The sequence below is a fragment of the Protomyctophum bolini genome, assembly GCF_963924005.1.
Source record: "Protomyctophum bolini genome assembly, chromosome: 20".
NCBI lineage: Eukaryota > Metazoa > Chordata > Actinopteri > Myctophiformes > Myctophidae > Protomyctophum > Protomyctophum bolini.
This window is the reverse complement of record NC_137881.1, coordinates 7556853-7569422: the sequence shown is the minus strand read 5'-3', so window position 1 is coordinate 7569422 and position 12570 is coordinate 7556853.

The following is a 12570-nucleotide window of genomic DNA, read 5'->3' as shown; positions in this document are numbered from 1 at the left end:
ATAAGAGGATTCTGTCCAACAGTGACAATATTATGTCAATATCTGCAGCTGCCATGCACTGCCAGCACTCATATACGGCCTTGTTCTTCTTCACAATTCCCAGACAAAAGCTGTTATTGTGTCTGACTGACACCACAAGTGTGGGTGCTCTCAAGTGGAGTACTCTCAAACAGCCCGAAAAATAATCAGCGGGAGAAAGCTTTATATGAATTAATTGTGGAAGGTTATAGCTCGGAAATGTGTTGTGACAAGAGTGTGAATGTTGTGCCATTGTTTTCCAAGAGCAGGGGGACGTTGTGCTGAAAATTAAGAGAGCAATTAACAAAAACTACACCACCACGTCACGTCATTTTTTTTTCTTTTTCTTTGTATAGACCAAAGCCTGCTGGGCTAACATTTCTATCATAACAGCAGATTATTATTCTGTATCAGATCATCTCAATATATTTTGTGGGAGTGCCTGCATTAATTCAACCCTCAGGGGTCTTCAACAGTGGGTCCGGCACCCCTACAGGGGTCTCGTTATACGGCAGGGGGCCGCCAAATATTTGTGTGATAGGAGAATGAAGACTTGCAGGACACTGCCAAAAGACACCAGGAGCTGCCACAGCCAGCAAACTGGTGTTGTGGGAACCAACACACGGGCACCGGTCACGAGGACGTCCCATACTATGTGGATGTACTCGAGAAAGACGCAGGAGCGCAAAGCACCAACGAGCTGCCCGGATCTATGGAGAACCGTGATGACTGGAAGCGACGATGCAAGGCTCGTCTGAGGACGACCTAGAGAGACAGGATAATGCCCCAATGACCTGCTTTGAGCGCTTTGTGTGAACACAAACATTGGCTGATTGTCTAAACCTCTTTGCCGAAAATAGCTGAAAACAGGTGCTAGGGTAGTTAGTGGTTAATGTAAAACAAGCCCAAATAAATCAATGAATTACCAGCTGCATTATTATTATCTGCGGGGTCCGCTATTACTGCCTCTGTGTCAGTTTCAGCGCAATAGTTTAGGTAGGAACCAAAATCCTCTACGGCGGAACTATTGTGTTCTGAGTGGTTTGTTTCTGACCGGACATATTTGCGGTGCACACATACATCAGGCAATGAGAAAACCAGCTGGACTACAGGACTAGAGGACTACAGGACTAATTTGCAATCATAATCTTCGGTCCCCCTAATTCCACTCAGCCATTCTTCTCAGAACTCTGTAGCCTATCCCCTAATGTAAAAGAGGTCGCCCGTAACCTGGGTGTGCTTTTTGACTCCGGCCTCACTTTTAACCCCCAAGTAACACGAGTAGTGCAAACCTGCTACTTTCAACTGAGGAACATAGCCAGGATCAGAAGTTTCCTGTCACCCGCAGATTTGGAAAATGTAATCCATGCTTTTATCTCGTCTCGTCTAGATTACTGTAATTCGATTTATTCAGGCCTGTGTAAAAAGGCTATATCCCGTCTACAACTCGTTCAGAATTCTGCTGCCAGACTGCTAACTAACACATCACCCCCATTTTAGCCACCCTTCACTGGTTACCTGTTATTTATAGAATAGATTTTAAGATTTTACTTTTAAAGCTGTAAATGGTCAGGCTCCCCAGTATGTCTCCGACATGCTGGCTCCCTATAAGCCTACACGTCCACTCAGGTCCTCAGACAAAGCCCTCCTAGAGACCCCCACAGCCCATCTTAGCACAAAAGGTGGCAGGGCATTTGCAATCCGGGCTCCCAGACTATGGAACACCCTACCTATTCATCTAAGACTTGACAAAATCTGTGTCATGTTTTAAATCCCTTCTAAAAACCACCCTTTACGTTAAGGCTTTCTCTTAATTTCCTTTCATACTCTATGTTTGTGTGTATGCTTTTATGTTGTCCATTTATTGATATCTTGTTGTAGCTGTGACTACTGTACGTTGTTGTTGTTTTTTCCCTGTTATGTAAAGCACTTGTCTGACTATGTCTTGAAATGTGCTACTGTATATAAATAAATTCATTATCATTATCGATTATAAACTCAGCTTGCTATTGCATAGCAGCTGGTAAAAAAAAAAAGAATCGTACTTGTGTGAAGTGAGGGGCTCTATGGGGTGATCAGCCAAGAGCAGACAAAGTGCAGAGTGAAAGGTCAAGTTTACTAAGTATTGACGGTTTGAGTGGTTTAAATGTCTGGAAATACAGATACACCACCTCCACTGTGCCTCATGAGGCAGTGGAGGTTCTATAGCCGATGAAGTGTGTCCAATGGTCCTGACGTGTGTGTGTGTGTGTGTGTGTGTGTGTGTGTGTGTGTGTGTGTGTGTGTGTGTGCTATCAGTACACAGGTGCATGCAGCAGCTAGCCTCTCAGAAACAACCCACGGCTAGCTCTTATCTCCTCTCCGTCATGCTGCACTTTACTCCTGCCAAGTATACTGCCTACACATCCTTAAGCCTCTTACAAACCCCATACCTTGAGTTGCTTCTGTGGAGGAGATGGTCTTGTCTCTGACTGCGCGTGCATGCGTGCATGTGTGCGTATTTCTAAGAGTTCTCCCGGTACAAATTGGCTCTGGGAGATTCTAGGCTAAAATGGTGCAGAAGAAGTTCTGAGAAGCGGGCCGGCAGATATACTATAGGAGATGTTGAACAGGTCCATTTATTTTCAGAGAGAGAAACATATCAGCCAGCTCTCACAGCCTTGACGGCTCGGGACTCGGGAGTGACACACACACTGACTGATCGCAAAGCGCAACCAGCCAACTTAACTTTTTACATTCACAGATAGGCTATTAAATGCATGCATGTTATGGGGGAACACAACATTATTGCGACTGTATAGGTCACAGTTTACTATGAAAACCTTCATCTCCCGTCAGTCAGTCACACCCCATGACAATGACATGCTTCATATGGCCAATACAGACTTCATTCATTCATTCCAAGATTCCATATGTTGATCTGACCTCATCAAAACCTTAGATCTCGACCTGTGGCTGGGCGTTCACATGCTGATCCACGTCCGGGACAACTGCATATACAACTAAGGTGTGTCCCCGTGCAAACTGCAACAAGAAGAACATTGTAGATCTGGAGAATGGAAGTTACTGCTGTGCCAAATGCAACGTCATCTTTCCAGACTTTAAATACAGACTTGTACTGAAGGTATACAAAGAAGATGGAGATGGATCGGGCACACACTGCGCAAGCCAGTATCAAACACCACCAGACAGGCTCTGACTTGGAACCCTCAGGTGAAGAGAAACAGAGGCCGGCCCACAAACAGCTGGCGGAGGGATCTCCAGGCAGACACCAAGAGGCTGGGAGGCACCTGGTCGCAGATAGAAAAGAACGCCAGTGACCGAGAACTCTGGAGGACCCTTGTCGACGGCCTATACCCCAGTAGGGGTGTCAGGCGTAAGTAAGCAAGTAAGTGAGTGTACTGAAGGTCAAAATAGCAGACTCTGGGAAGTGGAACGAGCAATGGGTGACATGCTTCCAGAAAACCACTTTAGTCCTGCTGGGTCACAGCGTACAGTCACTAACTAAATAACTAAAGCCCATATTTAACCAGTAGGCCTAAGACAAAACGTCTACAAGCTTTGTAGATCGGCTGTTTCCGGCTGTCTTACAGGCAATGTCGGTGAATATATAGAATATATATCAAAAAGCAGAATGAATAAACAATGCCTCTCGCTCTCTCTCTCCAAACACCTTGGGAGGAGGAGGATCTCTTTTCTCCTCAACAATAGAGAACAGGGGGGCTAGTGTGTGTGATATGAAATGTGAACTTTAATCATATTCCATCATATTCATGTGCTTTTGGAGCGAAAATAGTCACTTTCAGTAGTAGAGCACTGTAGAGGGGAGCTGTGTGTGTCTGTGCCCAGGTGATGATGGTCATTGATGCTCATCAAGGAAGGCAATTATGTTTCTGCACTGTCAAAAGTAATGCTACTTCTTTTGCAATGTAGTTAAATAAAAAATGTGAAAAAGGCTCGGTACAGTACAGTACAGTACAGTACAGTACAGTACAGTACAGTACAGTACAGTACAATACAGTACCACTCACTTCAGACCGGTCTGATTTTTGACACTTGCACTCACTTTATTTTACTCAAGAACAGATTTGACAGAGCAACTTTCACTTGTGACCGAGTAATAATGCAGGAGTACCTTTACTCGAGTACTGCAGTTGAATACTTAGTCCGTCCGTCCCCGTCCCCCCCCACACACACACACACACACACACACACACACACACACACACACAAACAGCACTGCTCAGAATAATAGTCTGAAATAGACACACTGTGTAGCATTACACATTTGACATTACCGTATATAAGGTTATGTCTCCAGCCGTCGTGGAAATGACCACTCATCAAGAGACCTTTAATTAGCTTCTCTGTACTCGGAAGAAAATGGCCTCCCCTCCCTTTATTACCCTCATCATTTGACTGGGACCTTTTCATGTTGATGGATGGCTTTATTACCTGGAGAAAGTACCATAAGTCTTAGACAATACACGGCGCAAGGGGGTCATTAACAATGGCTGCTCTGTTGCCCTTAGATGACAGGCGTTTTGAAAATGTACCTTCCTCGACTGTATGTGTGGGAGTTGTTGAAGTATAGTTGTAAGTATATGTAGCATCTAGGGCCGGGGAACCATACTGTACGACAATATGCAGTGGTGTGAAGTAACTAAGTACGGTACGCATTGTGAGCTTGTAGATAATATTTGAAAACTTGAAATGGCAACATTCTGCATAGTGAGTACTTTCTACTATTGGTACTACAAGTACATTTTGATGCCAATACTTTTGTACATTCACTCAAGTACATTTTGAATTGTGGACTTTTACTTTACATATTGCAGTATTGAGTATACTTTTTCCACCACTGGTTTTAACAAAAATTTGCAATTGAGACAGTCTAAGTCCATTACTAATTATCCATAATGTATACATTATGGATAAGGGGTCAGGACAGATTCTTTTCGGGGAGGGGTCAGAAATAAATGATGGACTTTTAGATGGTTCTTTGTCTGATCTGTTTAAGATGACACTTTTATTGACCGACCCACTCAGGCGTTGGAATGGAAAATAAGAACAATTTTTTTGTGCGGATTGAATTACTTCACCAGAAAATGTAGTTTTAAGTGACCTTCCCGAAATGCATTGAGTCAAGACTCGGGGGAAGATGAAGGTCGAGCCTTCGCTATAGTTCAATCAGATAATCTATCAACAGACAGTGTCCTTGCCCTAGATAGACAGTGAATGCTGCACGTGTCGCTCTAAATGAAAGCATTAGCACTCCAAATGATGTTTCTATATTGCTGGTTCTCAAACCTTTTCGTGTCAAGGACCCCCAGGGGCCCATCATTTCTAGATCCGTCCTATGGAAGGGACGGACGATGGCTCCCAGAGCAGCAATGATGATCAGCGTGGCTCGGATTAACGTTTGAATAGGCTATGAACATGGCATTTTGTGCCATTCTGAGCATAAATCACACTAATAACCCTGTGCGCGTGTACAGCAGATCATCATGTAGGCTGTTTCTACAATGAGAGGCCTATATGGAAGCTAATGGTGGACACTATAACGGATGCTAACAAAAAGGTAAAATAGTATTTTCAAATAATTTTGAATCAAATCTCATAATCTCGAGGTTGGCACAGTAGGATCATGCAATAGCTATTCACGAGATCATCTCGTTCTGGCACAGATACGGTAGCAAAAGCATAAGTAGGCGTACTCATAATACTGTTATGCTCTGAGACGGTGTGTAGGCAGGGCTCTATGTATTCAGGAAACATGCAATACAAACACTTTATTTAGGTGTTTCGGTCGTATTGCAAGTGCAAACGGTGTGCGGGTCTTTATGCACTTGTGCATGTTTTCTGAAAGTTTTAAAATGTATACAAATATTTTTTTTTAAAAGCCAATCTACAAGCTTGCGACGCATTGTGAACTTGAAGATGGGTAGATGTTAAATTGTTAAATGTAGTTACTTAACATAGCATCACAATCATTTTAACCAGTGTATATGTTGGCACATTGTGCAGCCCTGCAAGCTTCTACTGCAATTTCCTTAAATCGCTTTGATTATGACCGAATCAATTAGGGGGGTTTGAGAACCAGCAATATAGGAGTGCTAATGCTTTTATTTATAGCGACACGTGCAGCATTCACTGTCTATCTAGGGCAAGGACACTGTCTGTTGATAGATTATCTGATTGAACTAAACTGAGGTCTCGACCTTCGTCTGTCCGAGTCTTGACTCAATACATTTCGTGAAGGTTGCTTAAAGCTACATTTTCTGGCAAAGTAAATCCAATCCCCACAAAAAAATGGGTCATATTTTTCTCATTCCATTCCAACGCCTGAGTGCGTCGGTCAATAAAAGTGTCATCTAATTTGTCAAAACAATGAGCGGATCACCAGTGGCGTGGCATCGTGTCAAGGTTTATACTTATACAATTACACGCTGGTATTGCTTTCGCCATGAGAATAGCAGATCTACAAGCTCACGATGCTCTGTGAGCTCGTAGGTCTTCCATTTACCGAGGACTACACCAGCATTCCACTTTAGTGTAAATCAGGCTTCAGCTGCCCGGGGCTGGATGGATGCAGTGGTGGAAAAAGTACTAATTTTTTTTACTTTTAATAAAAGTATCAATACTTCAATATAGAAATACTCCGTTACAAGTCAAATTACAAAAGTACTGGTATTTAAATGTATTAAAAGTATCAAAAGTAAAAGTGCTCATTGTGCAGTGTCATTTTAAAGTATTGAAATGTATACAAATCTTTTGAAAACGGCAGATCAATGGCAGATACAAGCTCACAATGCGTCACACAGCGACGCATTGTGAGCTTGCAGATCGGATATTTTCAAATGGCCGAAATGTATATGGGGCTGAAGTGGTTACATTGTGTTTTGTAATAGTATTCAAACTCTGCAAAGTAACTACGGTAGTAACTCAAATTGTCAAATAAATAGTACAATATTTGCTTCTGAGATAGTAGTGGAGTAGAAGTAAAAGTACTGGAGATCGGAAATACTCAAGCAGAGTACTAATATGTGCTGCTGAATCACTGAAGAGTTCCGTCTCTCTCTCCTGTATGTCGGTGTTTGTGCCTCAGTGTGAAATATATGTTGGAATGGAGTTGTCAATTACACACAATCTGTTCCTCCGAGCCGGTGATGTGCTTTGGAGTCGTGTAATGGATTTGCAGGGACGTTATGTAATATGTACGTGTAAGTAAGTACAGATATACACAGGGTTGGATTCGCTGGACGTACAGTATACGCGGAGATGCACATGAGCTTCCAATCGCTACTTCCGTGGTTATACCGCCACAGACATCCATGCAGCACAGCGATATAAGTTCATTACAGACACAGAAAGGAGGAGGTTAGTTCGTCTAATTATCTCTCCCTGGCTGGAACCCCCATTCATTTGCTAATAGTTAATTGATATACTCCCACTAATCAGCCTGTCTGTTTCTCATTTGCTGCAAGCTAACTCACTCACGCCCACAATACAATCAGGTGGTCCTTTTAAGGCATTTTGGGCGGAAACCCATTTTGGTTTTAGCATCATGTCGTGCTTTAGCTATTGAAAAATAGCAGAGCTACGAGCTTGTAGGTCTGCTATTTTTGAAAAATCGAAGAACGACCGACATTTTATTTAATCTGATCTCAGGTCAGAATGGGTTAATCAGACCAGTGTGTGTCCAGTGGAAACCTCGTATGAATCTGATCTCAGGTAAGAATGGGTTAAGTAGTAACTACTCTGGTTCACTCTAGTTAAGTACACACTAGCTGACACAGTGGTTGTTCAGGTGTCAGTGTTCATCTCCCCGGCCTCCTCCCTGTGGCATTTAGTTCTGTTATGGGTGATTCTGTGAGTGTGATTATAATGTGATTGTATGTGCATGGTATCTACAGTAGTTCTGTGAGTGTGATTATAATGTGATTGTATGTGTATGGTATCTACAGTAGTTCTGTTATGGGTGATTCTGTGAGTGTGATTATAATGTGATTGTATGTGCATGGTATTTACAGTAGTTCTGTAATGGGTGATTCTGTGTGATTATATTGTGATCATGTGATCTATGTATGTATCCATGTGGCATTGTGGCATAATGGAATGCATTGAAGTTATTGTCCAATCCAGTCTATCATAAACACTCAAGCCCATGCAGTACCGCCAAGGCTCGTGGAAATAGTAATGAGTTACTTTTGGAAAATAGTAACATATTAGTAATATTATTACTCAAAAAGTAAAGTAATTGTAATTAGTTATATTACTACTGGAGAAAATAAAGTAGGCTAATAAGTTAAGTTACCGTAGTTGCATTCCAACAATGATAATCACTAACTTAATAGGCTGCAATACAACTGTTAAAAAGAAATATATCGAAGTAATTGACAGTTCACATTATTGCACACTTTTTTGGCTTTGTCAATTTTTTTAAATCATCGTTTGCATTATTTCAGGTTCAGGTTCAGTGGTCTGGCAGAACATTTCTCTTAAACATTCAAGAAATGCAACTGAAAAGCAATTTGGGGGAATAAAAAAAAGAAACTACCACATATCAAAGAGTAAATACATCATTAAAATTGGCATCGGAAGCAGACAGACAATCATGCAGGAAAAAAAACCATCAGCGCTTATTATGGCACCCCCCCAAAAAAGGGCACAAGTTCTGAAGCTGCCTGTGAAAGGGTTTTAAAGCGATTGGTTCCAAGTAAAATGTCAGAGCGGAGGTCATTGTGATGCTGCGGCTGTGCTCGTGTACAGGACATGCTGAAATGGTCCTCCCCATTTTCACTGGAATGACGCAAGGAGCATCGCAGCATGCCATCTTGTACCAGCTGCTGTGTAAGCACAGCTGAGCTGGTCTATGTCCGATCGCTTTAAATGGTAAATGGTGCATTTATATAGCGCCTTTATCCAAGGCGCTTTACATAGATTGTGCATTACATTCACCCATTCATACACCGATGGCAGCGGAAACCATGCAAGGCACCAACTAGCACATCGGGAGCAATTAGGGGTTCAGTGTCTTGCTCAAGGACACTTCGACAGTAACTCTGGGGGAGCCCGGGTTCGAACTGGCAACCTTGCGGTTCCCATCCAGGCACTCTACCCCTGAGCCACCGCCGCTTTGCCTTTCACGTACTAGCAAGCTATCTTTCTCATTGGCTGCCGTATTGGCTGCCTCGTCTCTAGGCAACCAGACACTTTTTGCCTCTAGCCGACCTCTCAGCCATGGGATGCTATAACAACTAGCAAGCAACAACATAATCTGACTCTGAACCATAGGCTCTGAACGCGGCATGACTCTCTGTCTCAGCCATGGGATGCCATTATAAAAACTGACACAGATATTTACATTTTTACAGCACAATTATGCAGATATACTGTAATAAGGCAGCTGCTGATTAATTGATGTTCATCATTCTTGTGCACACGACACAGCCATTATGTCAACCCCGCACCTTCATTCAAGCACAACAGAGATGTCACTGTCTGCACTGCACACAGACAGTGACATCTCTGTCTGAGAGAGAGAGAGAGAGAGAGAGAGAGAGAGAGAGAGAGAGATGGATCACCCTGGGGATTTGGTGATTAATTTCAAATTAAGTTATATATTTATATAGGCCTATGCTATAGTTCTGGCGCAACTGCGACCGCATGTTCTGTCATAGTAACAATTTGTACTTTACTTTCCTCTTTCACAACTTTATTGTGACTTGTAAACCTTTTCCTTTACTAAGTTCTTTGTCCAATTGATCCATATGCTGCTTCACTTACTGTACATGTAAACACATGTCAGAGTCACTGGGACACTATAGCTGTGGCAAAATGTTCCAATACTTTCATGATTACAAACAAATAAAAACAGCAGATATACAATCCTGCAGTGTGGCATGAAAGTGACGTGCTGTGAGCTTGTATCTGCTATTTTTGAATAGCCAAAATATAAAGCTTTATTAACCCATTCTGACCGGGCACCCATTTTGGTGTTGGCATCATGTTATGCTTTAGCTATTGAAAAATAGCAGATCTACAAGCTCATAGCGCGCCACCGAGTGGCGCGCTACGAGCTTGTAGGTCTGCTATTTTTTGAAAAATCGAAGAACGACTGACATTTTTAGAATCTGATCTCAGGTCAGAATGGGTTAATCAGACCAGTGTGTGTCCAGTGGAAACCTCGTATGAATCTGATCTCAGGTCAGAATGGGTTAAAATAAAAACAAGTGTTATCGAGCATTCTCAATATTTCCAGTAGACAATAAGGTCTAATCAAAAAGGTTTAATTGAAGATAATACAAAAATGAGAATAAGTCAAAGTGATGAGATAAAGTCAAAATGATGAGTACAAAGTAAAGTACAGCGATGAATCCAAATAGGAAAGTACAAGTGTGTAAAAAGGATAGCTGTGCAAGCAGCCGATGAACCGTACAGAAGTAGAGACACTTGTTCCTCTGGGTTTAGTCTGGCATATTAACTGACTTCCCCCAACTTCCATCTAGGTTATATAGTCGTGCTTCCACAAATCGCAAAGTCATCGCCCCACACGAGAGTCCATGCCTGTTTTCCAGTTTCTCATCCAAAACACATTTCCCCTACCGCTGAGATTCTGAGAACCCAACGGAACATTAAGAACTGCCAGAAGAGTCAACTTGACCTGGCTGTACAAACCAAAATGATTTCATGGCGCACATTGCTTCACCAAATCCATTCTGCTCTGAGCAACAACAACACTTTGTGGTGTACTGAAACATTGCATCGGTACAGAGCGAGGCCACGTCTCACACAAAAAGCACATTGCAGGGTCAGCATGAATATACTGGATCAGGAGGCAAGACAAGCCATACAAAAGGTCAAAGGGTTAATAGAATATACAATCTTGTATATAGAATAATACGCTCGTATAAGTATGATTCCTGAACAGTGTATACTTTTGACTCCGCCAAATGCCATAGCCAAATCACACAGCGATTGATAGAAACACAGACCGTAGGCTTTCCTCCGAGGCGGAAAGTCTGGTGACACGAGTTTACCCTGCAGGACAAGGGAACAAAGTGGGGACATCTGCTGGACAGGTAGGAGGGACAGTAAGGCCACAGGCAGGAGAGACAGACACAGCCTTGGGACACCTGGCTGTGTTTTTACGTCTAAATCAGTATATATAGGACATGAGAGACGTGAGCCGCCTATGAGAGGTGACTGGGGTCACCAGGCTGTCTCTCGCTGTCATCATTGCTAGTCTGCGTGTTGCTTTGGGAAAGCCGTCTGCTCCGCCATGTGTCACAATATAGTGGCATTTATGACAACGTCAATCACCACCGTAAGCACTTTACTTTGGGGGGAATTGTCAGCCCACAGGTTCAATGTATTGTACTTTACTGTACTTTACTTAAAAAATGTACAAAAGGTCTAGTGAATTTTTATCGCTGTATAATTGAAAGGGTCTTAACTGGCTGTATCACAGTGTGGTACGGTAACATGACCGCTCAGGATTGCAATAGGTTGCAGAGGACCATTAAAACAGCAGCTAAAATCATCGGCACTACAGAATGACCCAGTCTCCATAACATCTACACCACTCGCTGTATGAAAAAAGCCCATAACATCATGGAAGACACCAGCCACCCCGCAGATACCCTGTTCAAACTACTCCCTTCCAAAAAGCGCTACCAGAGCATCAAATCTCGTACCACCCGTCTCAGTAACAGTTTTTACCCCCAGGCAGTCAGGCTGCTGAACAGCTGACCTCGAACTTTTCTTTTCCTGTTTTTTGTCTTTTTCTTGCACTGTAGATGTTTGTTTATGTCCTGTGTATGTAAGACTGAGAGTGCTCTGAGCAAAACAAATTTAATTGTATGTATACTCTGTATCTATACAAATGACAAATAAACCTGAACCTGAACCTGAACCTGAACCTACTTGAGTAATTTTGTAATTGTCTTCTACATCCTGACAGTTTACTGAAAAAGCTATGTTTCTATGTCGTTCTTTGATTTTTCAAAAATAGCAGATCTATAAGCTCATAGCGCGCCACTCGCTATGAGCTTATAGATCTGCTATTTTTCAATAGCTAAAGCATAACATAATGCTAACACCAAAAGGGGTTCCCACCCCAAAATGGGTTAAGGAGTTTTACTTGAAACAGAGTAGTTCTATATTGCAGTATTTATACTTTTACTGAAGTAAAAACTTAGAGTACCTTTCCCTCCACTGCCAAATGCTACGAGCCTCACAGCAAGCAAAGGAGAAAATGAAGAGTAGAGGAGGTATTAAAGAAAGGCACTGATGGCATCCAATTTAAGCAATCATAAGGAATAATGAAATAGTTGTGCTTTGACAGGGTTATGAAAAGGCATCTCAGTGATCACATACAGTAACTAATTAGTATTATATTGTTGGTTTCGGGGCAGAAACCTCTTGCCTCCATGGTTCTAACATTTTGTGTTTTTTCTTTCGTTTTAAATTAGCGCCCCTTTGCTGCTGGTGCTTTGTAAAAACTAAGACTGGCACTGATTACATAACTGCACTGCAGCTCAGCTCACT